Source organism: Macrotis lagotis, chromosome 2, assembly GCF_037893015.1.
Source record: "Macrotis lagotis isolate mMagLag1 chromosome 2, bilby.v1.9.chrom.fasta, whole genome shotgun sequence".
NCBI lineage: Eukaryota > Metazoa > Chordata > Mammalia > Peramelemorphia > Peramelidae > Macrotis > Macrotis lagotis.
The window spans coordinates 247,897,781-247,912,083 of NC_133659.1; the positions used below are offsets into that span (position 1 = coordinate 247,897,781).

At 35.6% G+C, this 14,303-nt stretch overlaps 1 pseudogene; it reads left to right on the top strand.

The window, feature by feature from the left end:
• Positions 1-8,971: 8,971 nt before the first annotated feature.
• LOC141511580 (olfactory receptor 6C2-like) lies at positions 8,972-9,896 on the top strand (annotated as a pseudogene).
• The last annotated feature ends 4,407 nt before the right edge of the window (positions 9,897-14,303 follow it).

Consider the following 14,303-nt stretch of genomic DNA (forward strand, 5'->3'; position numbering starts at 1 on the left):
ATGAGGGAAAGAATTGTCTATAATGGAGGATGGGAAAAGAAAATATCAAAATCCTAAAGAAAATAGGGTAAAAGAGATTAATCTTTCATCTATCATGTCCCATGGAAACCATACTAGCTTCTTTATGGTCTTCACATTAAACCTTTTAGTTGGGGGCTCTTAAACCTTTTACTTTGTAACATGAACTTCATTTGCAGGCTTTTGGAGCCCTTGGCCCCTATCAGAATCAGTTTTGACATCTATATGCTTAATTGAAATAAATGCTAATTTAGTTACAGAAAATTGTGAATAAAATTTATTTGTTTCCTTATCCAAGTTTAAGGAGTTCCAGAAATCTGTCCATGAATCCTTTGGGGGAGGGCCATTGGAACCAGTTTAAAAATTTCTTTCTTAGATAATATAGGGAAGAAAAATGAGATGTCAGACTTTGGATAGATCATCTGTTTCTCACTGCTATACATCCACCTGTGTCTAATATTTTTGCTTCATGTTCTAGTCTCTGTGTGTCTGTTGAAAGTCTTTTGCTGAAGTTTATCACATTGGAGATTCATTAATGAATATGGAACTTGGGCCTCCAAGGACCAATTGTTTGTATACTCAACTGATTCCCATGTGACTTCAAGTGATTAAACAGATAAAAGAAATAGTTGTTAATATATCATTTGGAGGGAAAAATATATCCCTGCCCAGACAAGTCAGACTTGAAGTGGTAGAACCAGAGATTCTAAGATCCCTTACCTTGTCCTTTGATCTTAGAAAGAAATGGGGAGACATAGACAGAAAGCAAAACAAGTTGGTGGTATCACCTATAGATGATAAAACATAACTATTGCAGATTCTCATTACAATGTAATTACAATGTAGAGGAGGGATGAACAGATTCTGTGAAGATATCAGATTTAAGAGAGAATAAAATGATCAGGACAAGTTACTGGAGCTAAAAGGTATATGGCATCCTACCTCAAATATTTTCATTGAACCTGTTTTTGCTTAAGCATATAAAAATATTTCATTCATTTAGAGTGGAACAGAATCTCTCATTAAAAGATGAATTAGATTAGTTGATTAATGCAGATAGAGTTGGGGCAGGGAGCTTGGGTGTTTTAGGAGGTGTGAATCAAGGAAAGTTCTGTCCATTGCCAAGGTCTATCTGTAAGTGGAAGGTTGGAGCTGCATGAAGCAGAGAGATTCTAGAAGTTCCCAAAATTTATGTACTAATACATTCTTAGTTTAGCTTTATTTATTTTAGGTTTTTTTTTTTTTTGCAAGGCAATGGGGTTAAGTTGCTTGTGCAAGGCCACACAGCTAGGCAGTTATTAAGTGTCTGAGGCCAGATTTAAACTCAGGTACTCCTGACTCCAGGGCCAGTGCTCCATCCAGTGCGATACCTAGCCGCCCCCTTTGGTTTAGCTTTGAGGCACCAATAACATTAAAGTTTGGACTTCCCATCAAGACATGAAGCAGTATCAGATAGGTAAGTACATCAAGTGTATTTCTCTCTATGGATTTACAGAAACTGAATTTTAGCTGGCAAGTTCATCAATAATTTATTTATTTAGTGTTTACCATGTGTCAGGCAGTATGTTAAAGACTCGGGATATGGAGGAAAGTAGCAACAACAAAAAACAAACCAGTACCTTCCCTCAAAAAAACTTCAGGTATTAATAGAGAAGAAAAAGATTAAAAATAAAAAAATCTATACAATATATAAACAAAGAAGATGAAGATGCTCTGAAAACAGAAGACATTAGTATGGTAGGTGAGGTGAGTGGAGAAAGAGACTTAAAAAAAATTCTCCCAGATTACAGAATTTGATTTGAGTCTTGATGGAAACCAGTTTTGGAGGTGAGGGGGCAGAGTATTCCAGGCATGGAGAATCCTCAGTACAAAGGCTCAGAGATGGGAGCTGGGTAGTTAGATAATAGGAAGTAAGGAGCCTAATGAGGTATAAAAAGGCAGTAAGAGTCTGCATTATAAAGAGTTTTAAATCTCAAATGAAGGACTTATATCTGATCCTGGATGTGATAGGGTATGACTTGAATTCACTGTGAAGAAGGAGAGTGATCTAGTCAAATTTATGTCTGAAAAAAATCACTTTCTGTATGTAAGTCAGGGATATCAGTTAGAAGGCTATTACAGTAGTTCAGATAAGAGGGTTATGAATGTGTGAATTGAAGAGGGGACATAAAAGAGAGATAATGTGAACATAGAATTGTTATTTCCTAATGTACTGGATATTGGAGTAAGAGTGAGAAGGTAAAAATACTATGAAAATTGTGGGCTTTGATGATTTGGAGGATGATTGTACCCTTAATAATAATAAGGACATTAGAATAGAAGAATTTTTTTTGTGGGGGTAGAGATAATGAGTACTATTTTGAGCATATTGAGTTTGAGATATCAATAGGTCATTCAGATTGGTATTCAATCTAAGAGGTAATTGGAATTGTATGATTCCAGTTCAGCAGAAAGATTAGAAATTAATATATAGATTTGGAAATCACCCTTTTAAAGATGAAAATTGAATATAATCTGGAACTAATAAAATCAAAGAGTAAGTTAGTAGGCTACTGTAAGAAGGGTGATCATGAAGGAGAAGAGATTTATGGTTAGAAAATAAAAATATGAATGTAGAATCCTCCAAGAATAATCAGAAAGAGTAGTGAGAAAGAGATGAGATCAAGGAGATGGAATGATGTGAAAATCTAGGGAGAGCAGAGTAGCGAGAAGATGATTGTGTTTAAAATGTTAAATCCTGCACAGAGGTCAAGAAGGATCAGGAATTAGAAAAGTCATTAGATTTGGCAATTAAGAGAATGTTGGCAACTTTGAAGAAGGTAATTTTTGACAAACAATGAAGTCAAACGTGAGATTGCCATAGGTTTGGAAGAAGTGGAGAAGAGAGAAGTGGAAGAACTGAGGGTGACTGTTTTTCAAAAAGATTACTCATTAAGGAAGGAGAGATGAAGGAATGATAACTACTAGGAATGAAGGGATCAAATGTATTTTTTATTTCTTAAGGCTGAGGGAAACATGAAAGTATTTGGAAGTAATAGAGAAGAAGTGGGAATGGTAGTGTTTCAATTTGCTACAGAATTCAGAAGGGGATGGTGTCAAGGGCACAGGTGGAAGAGTTTGCCTTGGCAAAGATAAAGGACATCTCACGGAGTGTAGGAGAAGAAAAAGGAGTAAGATGTCTGAATGATGTGAAAGCTGAAGGGGATAAGGAAGAATTCTTGGTGAATGGTCTTGATTTTCAATGAAATGTGAATTGAGGTTCTCTTCTGAGAATATAGAACTATAGAAGTCTTAAAAGTTTGGAAGAGCTCTATGATGAATAGAGGGGAAAAGAATACTTGCCTAATTGCAAAGAGAGTCTAGTAGCAGTGAACTCATGCAGCACTGTTTTGTGATTTGATTTGTGATTTGAAGCAAAAGCAAAAGATAGTGGTAGTAAGAAATATTTGTAAAGAGAAATGGGGAAGAATTTCTTTTTTATTATTTTAAAAAAATCTAACAAATCATCTTAGCTGGAAGAGACAAACTCTAATCCTCCAGCTTCAGTATATATCACTTAGGAATCACTGTAGGAAATATTATACAGCCATTGGGTAAAATACATAGCAAGCTGGAATTTTTTTTTTTTTAGGATTTTGCAAGGCAAATGGGGTTACGTGGCTTGCCCAAGGTCACACAGCTAGGTAATTATTAATTGTCTGAGCTCAGATTTGAACTCAGGTACTCCTGACTCCAGGGCCCATGCTCTATCCACTACTCCACCTAGCTGCCCCCAAACTGGAATTTCTAAAGGAAACTTATTAATCTTGAATTGTGAAGGGAAATTGACTGCAATAGGAAATAGTTGAGTATCTACTGAAAAGAATTATTAACTGTATAAAAAAAAAGAATTGATAAAAAGCTGTTCCTCAGATTAGATTCTTTTACCTCTGACTTTCACACAGATAGATGTAAGTAGAATTGTAGAAGAAATGCTATCTGTCTAGTTTTTAATATTAAAAAAAATGTCATTTGTGCCTCTCTGGTATTTTTTAAGGGTTCAGGGGCATGGGCCCTAATCAACTGTAAATTGCCTCCTATTATTTGTTGTAACTTCATTGTTAAATGAAAATTCACCAAGATAAGAGCAACCTCAGCTCTCCCCACCTCCAGAATCCAACACTTTATCTGACCTTAATCCCTTATGGGGGAGGGATGTTCCCCATCATCCATATTCTCCTGACACTTCTATGCCCAGGGATTGATCAAGATTATGTCTAGCCTGAACTCCCCTCCTGGCTGCCAGACTCACTTGAGACTCAGCCCAGACAGCTGTCTATCTATCTGTTTCTCTGTTTGTGTCTTTCTCTCTCTCAAACCTTGCCTCATTCTTTTATTATTCAACTGTGCCCTGGAGGTCCTTGGTGTTCCTCCAAGAGGAGAAGAAGGTTTAATCTGTAAACTTTGTAGGCTTGTATAATAAATCCTGGGCAGTTTTAAAACTACAGGGTTATTTGTGAATTATTTCATCTTTTTTAAAAAAAAATTTATTTATTTTGAGTTTTACAATTTCTCCACCTATCTTCTTTCCCTCCCCGATGCCCCCCCCCGCCCACAGAAGGCAGTCTATTAGTCTTTACAATGTTTCTGTGGTATACATTGATCTAAGTTGAATGTAATGAGAGAGAAATCATATCCTTAATGAAGAAAAATATAGTAGAATTACATAATAAACACTTATTTTTTTCTAAATTAAAGGTAATAGATTTTGGTCTTTGTTCAAACTCCAAAGTTCTTTCTCTGGATACAGATGGTATTCTCCATCGCAGATACCCCAAAATTGTCCCCTATTGTTGCACTGATGGAATGAGTAAGTCCATCAGGTTTGGTCATCACTCCCATGTTGCTGTTAGGGTATACAGTGTTTTTCTGGTTCTGCTCATCCAGACTTCCCTGAAGTTCCATCCAAGACATACATAAACCACAGTTTGTTAAGCCTTTCCCGAATTGAAGGACATTTAACCAATTTCCAATTCTTTGCTACCACAAATAGGGTTAATATGAATATTTTTGTATTAGAGATGATTTTATCCTTTTTCATCATCTCTTCAGGGTATAGACCCAGTAGTGGTATTGCTAGGTTAAAGGGCATGCACATTTTTGTTGCCCTTTAGGCATAATTCCAAATTTCTCTCCAGAAAGGTTGGGTGAGTTCACAGATCCACCAACAATGTAATAGTGTCCCAGATTTCCCACATCCCATCCAACATTAGCCATTGTCCTTTTTATTTTTTTAGGTTTTTGCTAGGCAAATGGGGTTAAGTGGCTTGCCCAAGGCCACACAGCTAGGTAATTATTAAGTGTCTGAGACAGGATTTGAAGCCAGGTACTCCTGACTCCAGGGCCAGTGCTTTATCCACTATGCCACCTAGCCGCCCCAACCACTTAGCCACCCCGCCATTGTCCTTTCTGATCCCATTGGCTAGTCTGAGAGGTATGAGGTGGTATGTCTCTGAGATGCTTTAATTTGCGCTTCTCAGATAAAAAATGATTTAGAGCAGTTTTTTCATATAAATATGAATTGCTTTGATTTCCTCATCTGTAAATTGCCTTTGCATATCCTTTGACCATTTGACAATTGGGTAATAGTTTTTTTTTTTAATTTGACTCAGTTCTCTATATATTTTATAAATGAGTCCTTTGTCAGAAATACTAGTTGTAAAATTTGTTTCCCATTGATAATGGACTGAAGAATAGAAAGGATTGGAGGGACTTAAGGTCATTATTATATATGGTTAAGAGGGTGAGGAAAGAGAATTAGAGTGAAATAAGATCATGTTTTTCTGTCAAGGGTATGGCAGTCATTCTATGTTGTTAATCTTTAAAATAAAAAGCTCCTTAAAGCAGTGAAAATAATATAACAGTAACAAAAAATGGATTACATATGAAGTTTTATTTTCTGGCATTTACCATTATTGTTAGGAGGAGGTAATTCTAGTAATGACCACACCAAACTGAGAGAGATCAGAAAATTCATGCAACAACAGGAGAAGCATTCTATTATTTGATAAAAGAGAAAAATCATCCTTCTACAGGCTATTTTGCCTGAGGAAGAGAATATCTTTTTGGAGTTTAAGTACCTGGAGGGCAGGGCAAGTACTCTTTTCAAATTATAAAGGGTGTAATTCCTGACCATTCTTCCTATCATAGTCTAAGGAACACACATTCCATTCTTCACAATAGTTTAGAAAAACCAGCCTTTGACCAGGCATAGTTGCAAAATTTATAGTAATTATTATACTTTGACAAGATCAAGTGAAGATGGAGGTCATGGAAATTTAGGAAGTTAATTAATTAGAAGTTCAGGTTGTTTAGAGGGAGATTCCAAAGGTTATCTAGCAGGATTATACTTTTGCTTCTGAGTCTTCCCCTTTCCCTTATTTACCTCCTTTCCTAGGTATTTCAGAACCATATTCTCCTACAGATGATATTATTCTCCAAGAATTCTTACCTTGCCCTCTTTCCCTGTCTGTAAACTTCTCTCTGCCTCTTCCTGGGGATTCAGTAGTTGAACTGTAATAAGGGGTTTTCTGGATTTCTGTCACTTTTCTTCTCATCCTCTGATTTCTCTTAGTTATATGCATTCATTCCTATCTCTGAACATAGATACACATAAATCTTAACATCCACATATACCAATATTAACTCATATTTATAATTAGACATGTGTATACATATATGTGCTTGTTTATATACCTGGCCACTATATATATATATGTATATATACATATATATATCCTTTTTCAAAGCTCAACAAAGTGTTTTGATTTTAATATTTTTTATGATTAATTATTCCTCTAAATGTTTCCCTTGTTACTATAGTTTTTATTTATGACTGTATTATGAAAGCAGTGTCTTTTGGATAGAGCCATTTCAAATTCTAAAGGAAGATGTAAAAATTGTCTTGGCTAACAGAGAGAGTCTGTTAATGATGCAGGGAAAGATGAAGAGAAATGTGATTGTAACAAAAAGAATTTGGGTGGAGATGTAAACTGAATCTTGAAGTATAAATTGACTTGTAGAAGAGAATTATGATTGTAACAGAAACAACTGTAATCTTAAAAGTTGCTTGATGTCTTCCTGATCTCCTTAGGCTTTACCCTATACCTTATTCCCTGTCCATTGTAGGAGAAGGGAGTTCATCTTTTGCCCTCTGAAAGAGAGGCAAGACTTAAAAACTTGGCTCAGGGCTTCAGTCTTATCTGATCTTGGCCCAGCTAACACCCAACACTGCTTGGCTGTTCTTTTATCTCTGTCTCTCTCTCTCTCTGTCTCTCTCTCTCTGTCTCTCTCTCTCTGTCTCTCTCTCTCTCTCTCTCCCATTCTCTCTCTCCCTAGCCCTTCCTATGTCCTGTAATTTTTTTAATAAATTTTTGTTTTATTTCCACCCATGCTTTCCTGAGTCTGAATGATTCCTCATAGGCAGAACCAAACTCAAGTAGCCAACAGCTACATTAATGCTAGAGTGGAGATTACAGAAAATAAAATGAACTATCTGAATTGACAGACTTCACAAGGTAAAACCAAAAGTACTAGGCAGAAATTTTGAGGAGGCAAAAATGAAATTTGATGTAAGGGAAAAAAGAAACCCCATCCCTAATGATGCTTTTTTTAAAATTTTGTTTGTTTTTTGTAAGGTAATGGGCTTAAGTGATTTGCCTAAGGTCACCCAGCTAGGTAAATATTAAATGTCTGAGATCACATTTGAACTCAGGTCCTCCTGATTCCAGGGACTGTGCTCTATCTGCTATGCCACTTAGCTGCCCTGATGCTAAGTTTTTAAAAGTGAAATGGGCTGTCTTGAGAAGTAGGGAATTCATTTTTGTTAGAAGTCTTCAAAAAAAAGCCTCAATGATTATTTGCTGAGTATGCCTTTATAAGGGGTAGTGCCATGGATAAAGTAGCAGCCCTGGAGTCAGTAAGACTCTGCCTGATTTCAAATCTGGCCTCAGACATTTGCTAACTATGTGCTCCTGGGCAAGACTCTAAATCATGTTTGCCTCAGTTTCCTTACCTGAAAAATGAACTAAAGAATGAAATGGTAAACTTTTCTAATATCTTTGCCAAAAAAACTCCAACAAAAACCAAAAAAATACCCCAACAAAACTCAATTGAGTTTATTGAAGAGTTGGACATGACTGAAAAGACTCAACAATAAAAACAACAAAAGTTATACTGACAACTGCTTTCAGATTTAGGTTGGGTTGGTCTAGATGTCTGGAGAGGTTTTAGCTGACACTGAATTTCTGACATTTGGTCAGGAGAATGTGGAATTTGGAAGATAGAGATCTGAGGGTTTCAGGGATGAAGGACTAGGGAGAGATAAGAGGGGATGAGGATTTTCGCCTCTGCTACTCCTGATTTCCAGAGGCTGATACTTAATATGATTTTAGTGCCCTTTCCCACCCTCCACCCTCCATGGAAAGGACATTTGTAAATTTTTGAATTCTGGATTTTATGGTGCTCAGAGATTACAAAGGATAATTAAGGAAGGAAGGCAGGAAAACACAGTAGGACAGTGCACTCTGAGTATCTGTGTATATTGTGTAATACTAAAAAAAGAGACCAGAAGTAGTGTTCAAATGATGAGAAGGGATGTAAATAGATTCAGAATAGAAATGAGTATTCACAAAAATTCCCATGGGACCATGTTATGAAGTACAAAGAGAACAAATAATATATTTGGAGTGGATTTGGAAAAATGTGATTGGAAAAAGAAGTCTAAGAAAAGCATTAGATGGTAAAAATCTTTCTCACTAATAACATGACCAGAACCTTCTATATGGTTCATTATTGGTAAGTCTTTCTTCCCTCAACCCTCACAAACATTCCATTTTTAGCTCATTTTACTACTGTCCATCTCAGATCCAATCTTTCTTTTACTTAAAGGTCCATTAAAAGTCAGAAGCTAGGGATGAGAAACCGCTCAGGGATAACATTATTCCTCCTGCAGGGATTGACAGATGACCCTCAGCTGAAGGTTCTGCTGTTTATCTTTCTGTTTTTCACATATATAACCTGACTATCATTACTCTCACCTTGGTGGGTCCCCACCTGAAAACACCTATGTATTTTTTTCCTTCAAAATTTTTCTTTATTAGAAGTTTCATTCACCACTGTCTGCATACCCAGATATCTATACAGCATATCAACTGGAGATAATACTGTGACCTATAATGCATGTGCTGCTCAATTATTTTTTGACATATTCCTAGGATCCACAGAAATCTTCCTTTTGTCTGCCATGTCTCATTACCATTATGTGGCCATCTGCAAACCTCTGCATTATTCAACCATTATGAGTTCCAAAGTCTGTAATCAGCTCCTCCTGATTTCTTGGGTTGCTGGTATGTTAATCATCCTCCCACCACTATTACTTGGCCTCAAGTTGGAATTCTGTGACTCCAATGTTATTGACCATTTTGGCTGTGATGCAACACCAATTCTAAAGATCTCATGTTCTGATACAAAGTTCATAGAAAAGATGGTTATAATCTGTGCTGTCTTGACACTCATAATTACCTTAATCTTAGTGGTTCTATCTTAAGCTTACATTATCAGGACAATTCTGAGATTTCCCTCTGCTCAGCAAAGGAAAAAGGCCTTTTCCACCTGTTCCTCCCATATGATTGTTGTCTCTTATGACTTATGGCACCTGTATCTTCATTTACATCAAGCCTCCTGGGAAGGAACAGCTTGCCTTGAGTAAGGTGGTATCAGTACTTGTGACTTCAGTTGCCCATGTGATGACCCCATTTATTTATACCTTGAGGAACAAGCAAGTTGTTCAAGCCTTTAAGGATTTTGTCAAAAGGATCACATTTGTCACAAAGGTATAGAGGAATTCTGAAGGTTTATCACATTTTATTTTCTCTTGTTAATCACCACATCCCTGATGTCAGAGCACTTTAATGTAATCTTATCAACTTCTCATTTTTAATCCAGAAACACACATGGATCTCCTCTCTTTCCCTCATTATGTTTTAGAATCTGTTTTTTCCTCTACTACTTGAACACCTCTCTGACCTGCCCATTTTTATTTGACTTTATCAGTAAGGTCAAGCCTACTTATTTGTTGAGTCCAAAATCTGTCTCTGGTAAAACAGATACAGGGTACCTTCAAAGTCTTTTAACTATCCTAAGTTAAAACAGTACTAAGACTTCTGAAGGATCCTTTAAAAGAAACCAATGGGTTAAAATTATCATAAATACAAAAATTTTCAAAAGAGTCATTGGCCTTAAAACTTACAATTGTCTCTTCTTGTCCATTTGATGGTATTTTGATTCTTTTATTGTTAACTCATTTCCAAAGTACTTTTTTTAACTTTAGGTTTTTATTTTTCCACAGTTGCATATAAAATCATTTTAACATATGATTTTTAAAACTATTAGTTATAAATTCCCTAACCTTCTTCCTTCCCCAACTCCCACTCCTTGAAAAAGCAAGCAGTTTGAAGTAGGTAATAAATGTGTCATCATGCATAACATTTTCATCATCAATTTGTTGTGAAAGAAAATGCAGACACCTCCCTCCTTCTCCCAGAAAGAAACCTCAAGGAAAATAAAGTACAAAAAATTTCTCTGGGGATAGATGCTATTCTTTATCATAAACCCATGAGAGTTTTCTAGACCAGTCCACTGGTCTAGAAAAGTTGACATTCACAGCTGATCATCATACAATATAGCTGTTAAATTGCATTTCACTATGTTTTAAGACTTGTCCGACTCAAGACTTGGGGGCAGCTAGGTGGCACAGTGGATAGAGCACTAGCCCTGGAGTCAGGAGTACCTGAGTTCAAATCTAGCCTCAGACACTTAATAATTACTTAACTGTGTCTTCTTGGGCAAGCCACTTAACCCCATTTGCCTTGCAAAACCCTAAAAGACAAAAGTCCATCTTTCCAGATTTTTCTGAGATATTCTGCTCATCATTTCTTAATAGAAGAATAGTATTCCATCATAATCACATACCACAATTGGTTCAGCCATTTCCCCAACTGAGGAGCATTCCAATTCCTTGCACCAGAAAAGAGCTGCATATAAATTCTTTTCTTTTCTTTTTTTTCATCTCATTTGGAATACAGATCTGGCAATTGCATTGCTAGGTAGAAGGACAGACAGCATTTTATAGCTCATGGGCATAGTTTCAGCTTCTTCTACAGGTTAAATCAATTCACAACTCCACCAACAATGCATTAATATCTCACTTTCCTTATAACCCCTCCAACATCTGTCATTTTAATTTTCTGCTATACTAGCCAAACTAATATATAAGGTACCTTAGAAATGTTTTAATTTGTATTTCTGCAAACAGCAGTGAGTTAGAACCATCAAAGTTATGTTGATAACCTGATCTGAAAACTTTTAATATCTTTTTTATCATTTATTACTTTGGTAATGACTCTTCTGTGTATAAATTTGACTCACTTCTCTATGTTTGAAAAATGAAGCCTTTATCAAATTTTTTTCATCATTAGTTTTCTCACTGTATTTCTCTTCATCCTATTCCAGCCTCCTCCTGTTTATGCTATTCTCTCTTTTCTTTCATGCTGTCACCTGCCTCAGACTAACTCCTCCCCAATCTGCTATCATTTCTGCCACCTCACTATGTTTCTCTTTATCTCCTTTCCTTCTTATTCTCTTGTAGGATAAGATACATTACTATACCCAATTGAGTGTGTAAGTTATTCTCTTTGTATGCCAATTCTGATGACAGTCAGGTTCACTCATTCCCCCTCACCTCCCCCCTCTTTCTCTTAAAACATTTTGTTGTCTCTTCTTTAAAAAAATTTGTAGTTTCTCATCTTTATTGGACATGTATACAATTAAATTTTTAAGATAGATTATTTAATTTTTCCCGCATTCTTGCTTCCCTCCCAGCAGCTGCCATAGAAGGCAATCTGTTAGTCTTCACATCAGTTCCATTAATCTCAGTTGAATGTGATGACAGGGAGATCCTGTTCTTAAGGAAGAAAAATAAAGTATGAGATAGTAAAATTACATAATAATATAAATTTTTTCTAATTTGACAGTAATAGTCTTTGGTTTTGTTCAAAGTTCATAATTCTTTCACTGGATACAGATGGTATTCTCCATTGCAGATAGCCCCAAATTGTCCCTGGTTATTACACCGAAGGGATGAGCAAGTCTATCAGGGTTGATTATCACCCCCATGTTGCTGTAAAGGTGCACAGTGCTCTTCTGGTTCTGCTAATCTCACTCAGTATCAGTTCATGCAAATCCTTCCAGGCTTCCCTGAATTCCCATCCCTCCTGGTTTCCAAAAGAACAATAGTATTCCATGACATACATATAATACCACAGTTTGTTAAGCCATTCCCCAACTGAAGAACATTCATTTCATTTCAATTTTTTGTCACCACAAATAGGGCTGCTATAAATATTTTTGTACAAGTGAAGTTTTTACCCTTTTTCATAATCTCTTCAGGGTATACACCAAGTAGTGGTATTGCTGAGTCAAACTGTATGCCCATTTTTCTTGCCCTTTGGGTGTACTTCCAGACTGCTCTCCAGCAATGTTGGATGAGTTCACAGCTCCATCAAAAATGTATTAGTGTCCCAGATTTCTTGCATCCATTTGCAACATTGATAATTTGTCCTTTCTAGTAATATTGGTCAGTCTGAGAGATGTGAGGTGGTATCTCAGAGATGCTTTAATTTACATTTCTCTAATAAGTAATGATTTGGAGCTATTTGTCATATGATTATGGATTGCTTTGATTTTGTCAGCTGTAAATTGCCTTTGTATATCTTTTGACCATTTGTCCATTGGGGAATGGCTTATTTTTTTGAAAATTTGACTCAGTTCTCTGTAAATTTTAGAAATGAGTCCATTGTCAGAAATACTAGTTGCAAAAATTGTTCCCCAATTTACTACATTTCTTTTGATCTCAGTTACAATAGTTTTGTCTGTGAAAAGCTTTTTAATTTATTGTAATCAAAATTATCTAGCTTTTTTTTAATGATATTCTCTATCTCTTCCTTGGTCATAAACTGTTTTCTTCTCTTAGATCTGACAGGTAAACTACTCCTTGATTTTCTAGTTTGCTTATAATAATATTGTTTTATATTTAAATCCTGTATCCATTTGGATTTTATCTTGATATAGGATGTGAGGTGTTGGTCTAATTTAAGTTTCTTCCATACTAACTTTCAATTTTCCTATCAGTTTTTATTGAAGAGAGAGTTTTTAGCCCAATAGCTGGAATCTTTGGATTTATCAAACAGCAGATTACTATAATTGTTTCCTGCTATTACACCATGTCTATTCCACTGATCCATGACTCTATATCTTAGCCAATACCAGATAGTTTTGAGGACTGATGCTTTATAATATAATTTTAGATCTGGTAAGGCTAAGCTTCCTTCTTCTGCACTTTTTTTTCCATTGAATCCCTGCAAATTTTTGACTTTTTATTTATACATATAAATTTACTTACAACTTTTTCTAACTTATTAAAGTATTCTTTTTGAATTTTGATTGGTAGAGTGCAAAACAAGTAGCTTAGTTTTGGTAGAATTATCATTTTATTGTATTAGCTCGACCTATCCAAGAACAGTTGCTGTATGTTCAGGTATTTAAATTACAATTTTATTTGGGTGAGAAGAGTTTTGTAATTGTTTTCAAAAAGTTTTTGATTCTGCCTTGGCAGGTAGACTCCCAGGTATTTTATTTTGTCTGAGGTTACTTTGAATGAGATTTCTCTTTCTAGCTCTTTCTGCTGTATCTTGATAGTCATATATATAGAAATGGTGACGATTTATGAGGGTTTCTTTTATATCCTGCAACTTTACTAAAGTTGCTAATTATTTCTAGTAGGTTTTTAGATGACTTTTTGGGATTCTCAAGGTATGCCATCATGTAATCTGTAAATTTCTTTCAATTTCTTTTTCTTCTCTAATTGCTGAAGCTAACATTTCTAATATTATATTGAATAGTAGTGGTGATAATGGGCATCTTTGCTTCACCCCTGATTATTGGAAATGCCTCAAGCCTATGCCACTGAATATAATACTTGTTGATGGTTTCAAATAGATACTGCTTATTATTCTAAGGAATAAATAATTTATTCCTACACTCTCTAATGTTTTTATTAGGAATGGGTGCTGTATTTTGTCAACAGGCTTTTCAGTATGTATTGATATGATTTTATGATATCTGATAGGTATCTTATTGATATAATTAATTATACTAACAGTTTTCCTAATATTGAACCAACCCTGCAT